This window comes from Salvelinus sp. IW2-2015, linkage group LG27 (genome assembly GCF_002910315.2).
Source record: "Salvelinus sp. IW2-2015 linkage group LG27, ASM291031v2, whole genome shotgun sequence".
In the NCBI taxonomy this organism is placed as follows: domain Eukaryota; kingdom Metazoa; phylum Chordata; class Actinopteri; order Salmoniformes; family Salmonidae; genus Salvelinus; species Salvelinus sp. IW2-2015.
The window spans coordinates 1,681,747-1,692,306 of NC_036867.1; the positions used below are offsets into that span (position 1 = coordinate 1,681,747).

General features: G+C 43.9%; 1 pseudogene; it reads left to right on the forward strand.

Annotated features, from left to right (window-relative positions):
• The window catches only part of LOC111953848 (phospholipid-transporting ATPase IB-like), a 108,205-nt pseudogene that overhangs the window by 23,820 nt on the left and 73,825 nt on the right, over positions 1 to 10,560 (forward strand).

Below are 10,560 nucleotides of genomic sequence, written 5' to 3' on the forward strand. Positions count from 1 at the left end.
GTAGAGTGGAGGTGTACAGAAGGATGAAGAGAGGTAGAGTGGAGGTGTACAGGAAGGGATGAAGAGAGGTAGAGTGAGGTGTACATGAGGATGAAGAGATAGATGGAGGTGTACGGGAAGGATGAAGAGAGGTAAGTGGAGGTGTACGGAAGGATGAAGAGAGTAGATGAGGTTACAGGAAGGATGAAGAGAGGTAGAGTGAGGTGGTACAGAAGGATGAGGAGAGGTAAGGAGGAATAGGAGAGAGCAGAGTGAGGAAAAAGGATGAAGAGAGGGGTAGGGGAGGGGGGGGGGGGGGGGGGGGGGGGGGGGAGGGTGAGTGAAATGAAGTAGGGAGTTGAGAGAAAGAGAGAGAAAGAAGGGAAAAGGAGGAGAAGAATTTAAACAAATCATCAAAACTAGGGCTGACACAAATTAGTCGACAAGTCGATAGTTTGTCGATAGGCTGTTGGTCAACCAAGATTTTTTTTGTTGTTGTTGCAGTAGCATATATGTATATACTGTACAGTCAAAAGTTTGGACACACCTACTCATTCAAGAGTTTTTCTTTATTTACTATTTTCCTACATTGTAGAATAATTGTGAAGACATCAAAACTATGAATGAACAAAAACATTATGGGAAATTCATGTTAGTAACCAAAAAAGGGAAGTGTTAAACAAATCAAAATATATTTTATATTTGAGATTCTTCAAAGTAGCCACCTTTGCCTTGATGACAGCTTGCAAACTCAGAACCAAGTGAATGTTTCACAGTTGGTTGCAGACAGACCATGCGTAGCCAATGTATTTACAGGATATTTAATTTTTTATCAGGATATTTTCTACCTGCAGGCTGCAGTGTGTTGACTATTTGGCTTATCGGCTATTTTTACATACAGTAGTTGCAATAGAAGTTACTTTTTAGGTTTGTGTCATTTCATTTAGATTTGGATATAATTTTTATTAACCACATGACAATGATTGAGATATGAAGACGTTATTATAAATGAAATGAAACTGTTTCACGAAAATGTGCATAATGAAAACCAGAACTGGCACACAGTCGGTAGAAATGGTAAGATAAATTGGCATTCCACATGAGAAAGTTTGCTGACTCCGGTGTAGCCTATTACCGCAACTTCAGGAGAGTAGAGGAAGAATCTGCGAAAGCCATTAGGAGCGGGCGGAGGATAGTCGGACAGGTTAAACGTTTTTTACTTCTGGTTATTCTGATCTCTGGCTCCCTCTTGAGTCGTGTGTGTCTTATTTCATCAAACAGTGTGCTTATTAAAGCATCAGACAAGCTCAATGCATACATGTGTGTGTCTACATATGGAAGAATAACGTTAAAAATGTCGACCAATCCCCTTGTCAAAAAAACAAGACGACTTTCAGGCGACCATACTTGTTTTAGTCGGGACAGCCCTAATCAAACAAATCATCATGAGGCCCTGTAGCTGTCTTATTCTTTCTTCACTCCATTGTCTTTTCACCTGTTGCATCCTCAGCTAAAATATACACTCCTACGTTATCACAACCTCCTCTCCTCCTCTCCTCTCCCAGTGAGCTGTGAGATAGATGGGGGAGTGATTTATTGGCCTGTTGGTTACTGGGCAATAGCCACTGAGAGAGGAGACACATGGTGCGTTCCTCTGCGCAGGCATTTCTGACACATTCCAGATCTTACAACGCCTGGATAGGTATTTTACGTATCAGCTAACCACATATTTTATAGCAATCTGGTGCCTAACGGCACAGTCGATGACGTGGCAGGCAACCATTGGTGATGCAGCAATTCGTGAGCAGGGGAATGTGACCACGGTGATCAGTCTGCTCAAAGACCTTTGACCCGTTCTGCTCCTGTGAACTAGCCCAGACGACCAGGAGGCTCCCTGCATGAATCTTTATGAGGGGTTGGAACATTTGGTCTGGATGTCTGCTAGTGTGCAGGATTTTGTTCCAGAACAGCTCTAAGCACCTGATTCAACATTCCTAAAAGCGCTGCATGGTCAATCTGACGTCTGCATTGGCCGTGAAGCATTTACAGGGATACGGCCTCTGCAGAAGTCAGGGCATTCATTCTTCTTGCGCTTCGAGGAGCAGTGCAAGGCGTTGAGCAGAGCTGTTGTGAAGGAAGTAAGTTTGTGTTTATACAGAACCTCCCGCGCCCCCACCCTACCGTCAACCAATCATGTCAATGCGGATCTCTACGGAGCCCTCCGCATTGTTACTAAATTTGGGAGGCGCACGCGATGCGGTACGGAATACATTTGGCCTCCGCAAGCCTCTGGAGGTCCACAACTGCGTCACACCTCCATACGAAGCCTCCGACCACATTTTCAGATCAAGCATAAATTGTTTTAAGCCTGCGCACACTGTGACACCTGTATGGTTCATTTATGTCCCTTTACACTGTGGACACCTGTATGTGTTCATATGTCCCTTCTACACTGTGACACCGGTATGTGGTTCATATGTCCCTTCTACACTGTGACACCTGTATGTGTTCAATGTCCCTTCTACACTGTACGACACCTGTATGTGGTGGTTCATATGTCCCTTCTACACTGTGACACCTGTATGTGGTTCATATGTCCCTTCTACACTGTGACACCTGTATGTGGTTCATATGTCCCTTCCTGCACGCTGGATGCTTACCTGATCTGCCTGACAAGACCTTACTGTGATCTCCACTCCTCCTAGACATGTGTCCCTGTCCTCATTCCAGTGGAAAACAGGATGTGTATGAATATTGATGCTATCAGGGGCTATAATGACCAGCTGCTCTGCTTTCAACCGGGCCATTTCAGCCTAGTCATTTGACAGAGGCTAAACACAGAAATCACTTCTACACAGAGGAAACTCTGCTGCCTCTTATACTTGTTCTGAATTATTGATGGAATAATGATGGATGTTTTCAATTCCAGCCCCACAAGGCGATCCAGACAGGGCCCAATCTTGTAAGAATTGATTGCTGGTGAAGTTTGGAGTAGAACCTGAAATGGAGCTGCATTAGGGCCAATATTGCAGTTTGTGGCTATGATTTCATATAGCCTGCCCTGAATAGTGAATGTAGTGACTGAACCTTAAGGCCCCAGAAAACAGTGTGGGAAACTGAGGAACGTGCCCTCTTGATGGATGACGCGTCCCTTTACAAGTGTAATATAAACTGGTAAAACGAGCCTGCAAAAAAACATGTCAGACAGCAGACACTATACCAGCCTCGCTCAGGGGGCTACTGTCCCTTTAAATCCGGAGCCCTCAGCCCGCCCTCAGATGGGAACACCCGTAGTCAAGCCTTCGCGGGAGACTGGGGCGGTTGTCTGGTGTCGGAGCATCATCTAATACGCGTTGCAGGGAGACAATTTTTAAGAGCCACGCCGAGAAAAGGGCTTTTCTYGACCGCCAGAGACGGCCCGATGAAACGGAAGCAGTGGAGGTCTGTGGGCTTGGGGTATTCTCACAACCAGGACTCGGGAGCTTACCCAACAGCGACGCCGAGGGAAAGGAGACGAGTGACGGGCGTGCTCCAGCTGTCCTCGCCGAGGCTTGTTGTGCCAGCTGGGTAAACTATTCCGTAACGTCCAGAACTGCTTGCCATTCACTCCCCCCCTCCGTTATTTAGCGCAGCCGGATGATAGACAATGTTTCTCCGACGCGCAATGGGTGTGGCGGATCGCTGCTTCGCCTTGATTTTAAACGAGACAACCACAAAAGAGGGGGGACCCAGTATGGAAGCAGTGTCGCGCGATTCATGCAGCGTCGGTTCAGGTTCTCTTGGGTGATAATAATGCAGGTGCTCTGTGCGCACATAGGACGATGTAACAAGTCCCCATGGTGTTAGATAAACAAATACACAAGGTTTCTGCAACGATAAAAGGAGTCAAACCAACGGTGTTTGTTTGAACATTGTACATCCCTCAGCACATTCTATACAGAGGGTCCCGTGGGCGTTGAGCGGCTTGTGTGTGTATTGGTGATGGTGCAATAGCGCGGAGCGAGGCGAGAGCGCACTGAAAGAAGAGGGGCTGTTTGGAATGGGGAGGGGGAAAAGTCATTGACATCGACCGCCACTCCGCCAGCTTACATCAGCATACAGTTAGCCCTACCTACCTGTTGTTTCTGCCCTCCACGTTTTAACTGTAAACAACGTCTCGTATTTCTGTCTCCCACACACACATACTTACCCTAGCCTCAACTTTCTCCCATCAATCGAACCGTGCAGGACCCTCTTGCTCATCCGCCGGCTACCGCAAGGCAGATGATGAGATGTCCGGGACTACTTCTCAGGCGGATCCCACAGATGCCACGGCGCGGACGATTCTGCTCAACCAACCTCAGAACACCAAGTTCTGTGATAACCATGTCAGGTAAGATTTCATCTGGCTACAGCATCATTATCATCAAGTCACTGAATACAGACTTCAATTGCCTTTCCAGACGGTTTGTGATATTATGATTGCCTACAATACAGTTTGTTGATCATTTTAGGAATTTGTTTTCTTATTTTAATTTTGTTTTAGTTAAATTGTTTTTGTGATAGCCCAATGGTCTTATTATTGATAGGCTATAGGAGATAATGGGCCATTTATGGAACAGTAAATTATGGTTGTAAATTATAATCAATTTTGTATTAAATGACCTCCAATGATTGGAGAAAGGCATCAACGGGTTATTGTTTTACGACTCCCCTGTTAGTGCCAGTCTGAGGAAAGTGCTTCACATGAACATTTAGGCTACTGTCATGTGACCGATATTAGCATTTTTTTTTGCCGCATCATATCAAAACATCTAAGGTTTTTTGTTGAGCTTCACAATCAATTTAAGATATTTTCGGTTGATTTGGACATGATCGGCCCCATGACTTGAATGGGATTTGTGCCACATATGCTAAATTGTTAGTGCCTGGGAAACTAAACCAAAGCATGGATTTCTGTCATACCTTGTCCATAGACTACTTACAGGGTAAGGAAACCAATGTGTAATTTTGTAATTTGGGTGAACTATTCCTTTAATCAATAATGACTCATGTATTTTTAAAGCAGGCACTGAAAGAAAAGTAACTACAGAGAGTTAATAATGTAATGGTAGACATTTAGTAGCCTAGCATGAAACAGAATAGAACAGGTTCCATTCAAAGTTTGAAAGAAATTTGTTTTGCTCAGGAAAAATAACAAGATCTAGTGTATGATCCAGGTCTGGTCACTGGTCATTTTACTCTGTGCTGTCCTGACCCGATGAGGCAACCTTCTCAACCTACATTTTAAAATGGACACTCATTCCGTCAATTCAGGAAGTACACTTCAATTACAATCATCTTCAATGCTTTTCAATTAGGAACATTTTTAATTTTAATTTGGCTTACTTTCTGAATTCCCTGGAATTTAAATTGTTCCCAATGCTGGTAGGCAGGGGATCTGGCCTTAACAAATCCAGTCTCTAAAGCGACAACATTCACAACTAGTTGGTTAATGATTTGGTGTGTGGCTATCTCTCGTGGGCAGGGTTCTGGGTAGGGCCCAAACGGAATCTTCATTTGTGTGGAATATCTTTTACAACCACCCTCCCAGCTGTTGGCTGCATATTCGATGGTGACGACAACACTGGAGCTATACATGTTGAGTCATGTAGCTTTGCACACCAATGTATTGTTTACATTTGTTATTACCCCTCAATGTATTTATGTTGGCTTGAGGAGATAGGGTTGAGTTCAGTGGTGTGCAGCAGTGTCGGAATGTTCAAATAGAAATACCATTTGTAGAATAGTTATGCTTCTCTGTTATGTAGAATAGGAAATCATGTTGGCTCTATATGCCTTACAACTCTATCTGGAACATTTAGGAGACTACGCCCCCCCGAACATTACCCTGCCGCCTATAGAATCCATCAGGTCCTAGTTACGTGCAGCAATCGGCAAACACACCTCACCGATCTGTCTTTACCTTCAGGAGATTCAATTCTGCTCTGAAAGGGGCCTATTTCAGGTCCGTTAATGAGATTAAGGTGGGCCTTCATCAAATTGTCTCATTGGATCACCAGGCCTTTTACTGGCCTTTGATTGGACAGTCTGGCTCTGGAGCCATGCTCTGTGTATGTCTGTGTTTTGTGTTTTAGGGCTTTACTGGTCCTATTGATTAGTCTGAGATTAAATCCCTATAGCTCTTATCCCCTCTTCTGTTTTCCTCTTCCACCTCTTCTCTGCCTTCACTACATGTTTTATTCAAAGCCCTGTGTCCCTGTTTGATTTGATACAGACACAGGGACACTGTGTCTGTATCAAATCAAATTGTATTTGTCACATGCGCCGAATACAACAGGTGTAGACCTTACAGTGAAATGCTTACTTACAAGCCCTTAACCAACAATGTTTTAAGAAGTTTTAAAGAAAAAAAATAGATAAGTAAAAAAAATAAAAAAATAATAATAATTAACTAATAATTAAACAGCAGCAGTAAAATAACAAAAGCGAGTCAATGTGCGGGTGCACCGGTTAGTCGAGGTAATTGAGGTATTATGTGTCCCTGTGTATCTGTGTCCCTGTGTCCTTTTGTCCCTGTGCATGAGTGAAAATCTCCTCCGCCTGTTAATCAGTCGCCACAGAAACACAACCACCATTAACAAATACTTGGCGTAGATGTAGTCCCTAGACACAGCTCCAGGATCAGCTTAAACTCGMCAGTTTCCTAACCTTAACCATTGGGGAAGGAATGTAAAAACGGACCATACATCAGTCTCTAGGCGCAATCATAACTCATTAACAAACACAGGAACCACAGTAACACTCAGACGACCACCATAGATCTGTTACATCTCAATATACTGTAATTACCACAACCATAAACTACCCTGATACCATCACAGCAATTACATGGCCACATTAGAAACAAACATTTTTCCCCTGTCTAGACAGCGAACACTAGCAACCAACTCATTTATGACAGAACTTGTGTGTATCATTTGTTAGATTAGATATAAGCAGCTTTTACGTGTGAATCAGATGTTTTATCTCAACACACTGAGGTACCAGAAGAAGGTGTGTGTATCTGGGTCAGCAGCTGTTGTTATGTCTGCTATTTGATGTCCTGGTCTTTGTGTGACTGTGGGCTCATCTCCAAGGAGATTTACATGTGATGGAGGATTTAGATACTCTCTTACACACACACACACAAACGTACACACACACACACACACACAAACGTACACACACACAAACATACACACACACAAACCCTTGACTTAGCTATATTGGCCAGGATAACGACGGACCCTGAAGGGAAGGCTGGCAGTTATTTTTGTCTCTCAAAAAGCTCTTACAGCTGCTGGCTATTGTCAATGCTAATAATTGCTGTTGTCTGAGCAATACAGGTGACTGACTGACAAGGTGAGCCTTCCAAGTCCTCATACACCCCTATTTAGGAGGTCTGGTCTAAATATAAAGCTTTGAACAGTGAGGTTCGGTCCATTTGTGGGAGTGTGAAGTTGTGCAGCCCATAATAGATCCTTGGTAACACTTTACTTGACACCCAGCGCCATAACATGTTATGCCACGGTKATAACCATGTCATAATGTGTCATAACAGCTGACATAACTTGTCATAACCTGTCATAAATGGTCAAAACACTGTCATGACCCATATATTTACACCTGTGACATATTGTATTATGMTATGGATGGTTATGACACCTGCATTTATTCAATTGTGTTTTTTTTCCTGCCAAGAAGTTTCCTTTCGTTTGGAAGTTTGTTTCTTATGTCCTTTGTTGTTGTGATGAATTCTAACTTGTATAAAATACTCTTTATGGCACTGTCATAAAGCATTATGACCATCCTGTGTCACTTAACTTGGACTAAGAAAATACACTTCATCATTTGTCTGTTAGATTAGATAAAAGCAGCTTTAATGTGTGGGTCAGATGTGCTTATCTCACCACACTGTGGTACCAGAAGAAGGGGGGTGTGTATGTGTGTGCGTGCTTGCACGTGTGTGTGTGTGTATCCGGTTCAGCTGTTGCGTCTGCTGTTTGGTATCCTGGTCTTTGTGTGTGACTGGGCTCGTTGCAGGGAGACCATTTTTTTTAAGGGCCACGCCGAGAAAAAGCCTTTTCCAGACAGCCAGAGAAGGCCCGATGAAACGGAGGCGGTGGAGGTCTGTGGGCTAGGGGTATTCTCACATTTCAGAACATGTTAAAATAACATGAACATACTGTTGACATGTAGGCTATAGTGTAATGGAATGTTTTTCCTTGTGTGGTGGGTTTTGACACTCTCTTATGTAGGTGTCATAACCAGCCATAAAAATATGTCCAACAGGTCTAAATATGTGTCATGACAGTGTTATAGCCATGTTATGATAMGTTATGTCAGCTGTTATGACATGGTTATAATGCTGGGTATAGTAAAGTGCTACCTGATCCGGTAATGTTTTGCTGCCTGTAACAGGAATTTCCAGTTGAACAAAAAGGAGGGCAGTCGTTGAAAACCCAGATCAAAATCAGTTKAATTACAAGTTGCAAGTTGCATCATGCATCTCCTGGAGACGGGCCTTTTTATATTCTAACCAGACACCACTCAATGTTCTCTAAACGTCCGCCTGAGAGGATTGTACCAAGTCAAAACAGAAGGCACTGACGTTGCCAGCTGCRACAGAATCACACGGTATTCATATTGTCATCAACACTATAAGAGTCACTGTGTCCTCGGTCCTTACACCTTCAGTAGCTCTCACGTCATTCACTGTTAACGATATGAGAACTATCCAGAACATCCCTAACAGGTCTAGTGACCATCAACCAGTACACAAATGAGTGTCACAAATAGCAKACTGGAAATCATGTGCATTACAGAAAAGGGAAAACATAAATATGCTAATCATTGTTTTAATTACTATTAACTTTATTAATCTTAAATATTCCCGTTTCACCGCCAGAGGACATTTTGAGTCTAATTGTGTTGTCTCTGTAATGGGGTTTCATGTGCATCGATCATTTTAGTGGAGATTTTTGACAAATGTTTTGAAGAAGGGATTTAAACTCTAGTGACTACCTCTGTGTTACCCTGGAGAACACCGAGAAAAAAGAAAATCAAACTCCCTATTTTTGACTACAGTATACTCACAGCCCAAGGGGGATTACTTTTTTGGTGTGCGTATTTGTGTTTCATTACCGTGGTGACTAACCCTGTGTTGTACATGTATCCCTCCTCCTACTTCTCCTCCTTCTCAGTACCACTAAGTACGGGGTGCTCASCTTCTTGCCTCGTTTCCTGTACGAGCAGATCCGCCGGGCCGCCAACGCCTTCTTCCTCTTCATCGCCCTGATGCAGGTAGGCCACGCCCACTACATGTGGTTTACTCTGGAGGGTGCAACGTCCTAGAGCGTTCAGATAGAAATGTGTTGTCAAGACAAGATATGATTCTCTGTGGAGTAGAACTATGAAACAAATCAGCTCTATCCATTACATTTCTATCTGTAACCTGCACTGACAACCTGACCGTGTCTAACAAAACCGTCAGCGTTTCCTCAACATTGTCTCTGCGTTCTTCCTCAGCAAATCCCTGATGTGTCTCCTACGGGTCGTTACACCACTCTGGTACCACTCATCTTCATCCTCACTGTGGCCGGGATCAAAGAGATCATAGAGGACTATGTAAGTAGGACGGTCACAGGTCAGCAGAGACAGGTCAGCAGAGACAGGTCAGCAGAGACAGGTCAGCAGAGACAGGTCAACAGAGACAGGTCAACAGAGACAGGTCAGCAGTCGCAGGTCATCTCCTCCTCTGTGGAACAACACCCTGCAGAGTTTATAAATCTCCCCCTCTGTTCCAAAACAATTGCTTAGCCAGCACAGAGCCATTCTTGTGCATCTAATGTGAAAGAAAAAGGGAGGGAGACTGGTAAGGAGCTCACACCCCCTCTCTGTCTCTTTACAGCAAAGACACAAGGCAGACAACACAGTCAACAAGAAAAAGACCACAGGTATTGGACATGTGTGAAGCCGTGCTAGTCAGTTTCATGAGTGAATTCCATGTGGCTTAAGGGAATAGACAGTTGTGCTTTAGGAAAGAGCAGCAGTATATGACATGTTTAGGCTAACAGCTCTGTTGTCTTTGTGTCTCAGTTCTGAGGAATGGAGCCTGGCAGACCATCATATGGAAACAGGTACCATTACCCTCATCCTCTCAACAGCCTGTCTGACTAGTGGTTACAGATGGAGCCCACACTTTCCACAACACACAACCTGAACATGGAAAAAGTCCTAACTTTAGTTGCAGCCTGTAACTAGGGCCCAGAGTTTTTCCTCATCAGGTGATATGGTGAAGGAAAACTCTGGGCCCTAGTAATAAAGACTGCATGGCTCATTCTGTACCTCTCCAGAATGTTCTCTGGCATCTTTCTCCACGTTGTTGAGTATCCTTTGTATCTAATGCTGAGCAGCTTGCTCTGACTGAGGGACGCGTCAAACATTCACAGTAAAGCTGACAGGTAACGTGTGCGGAATGACCCCAACGCTGTGCTTTATCAACCTCCGGAGGACTGGTGATGGGACTGTGTTGTTGTAACCTGCTCTAAACAGGGTGTG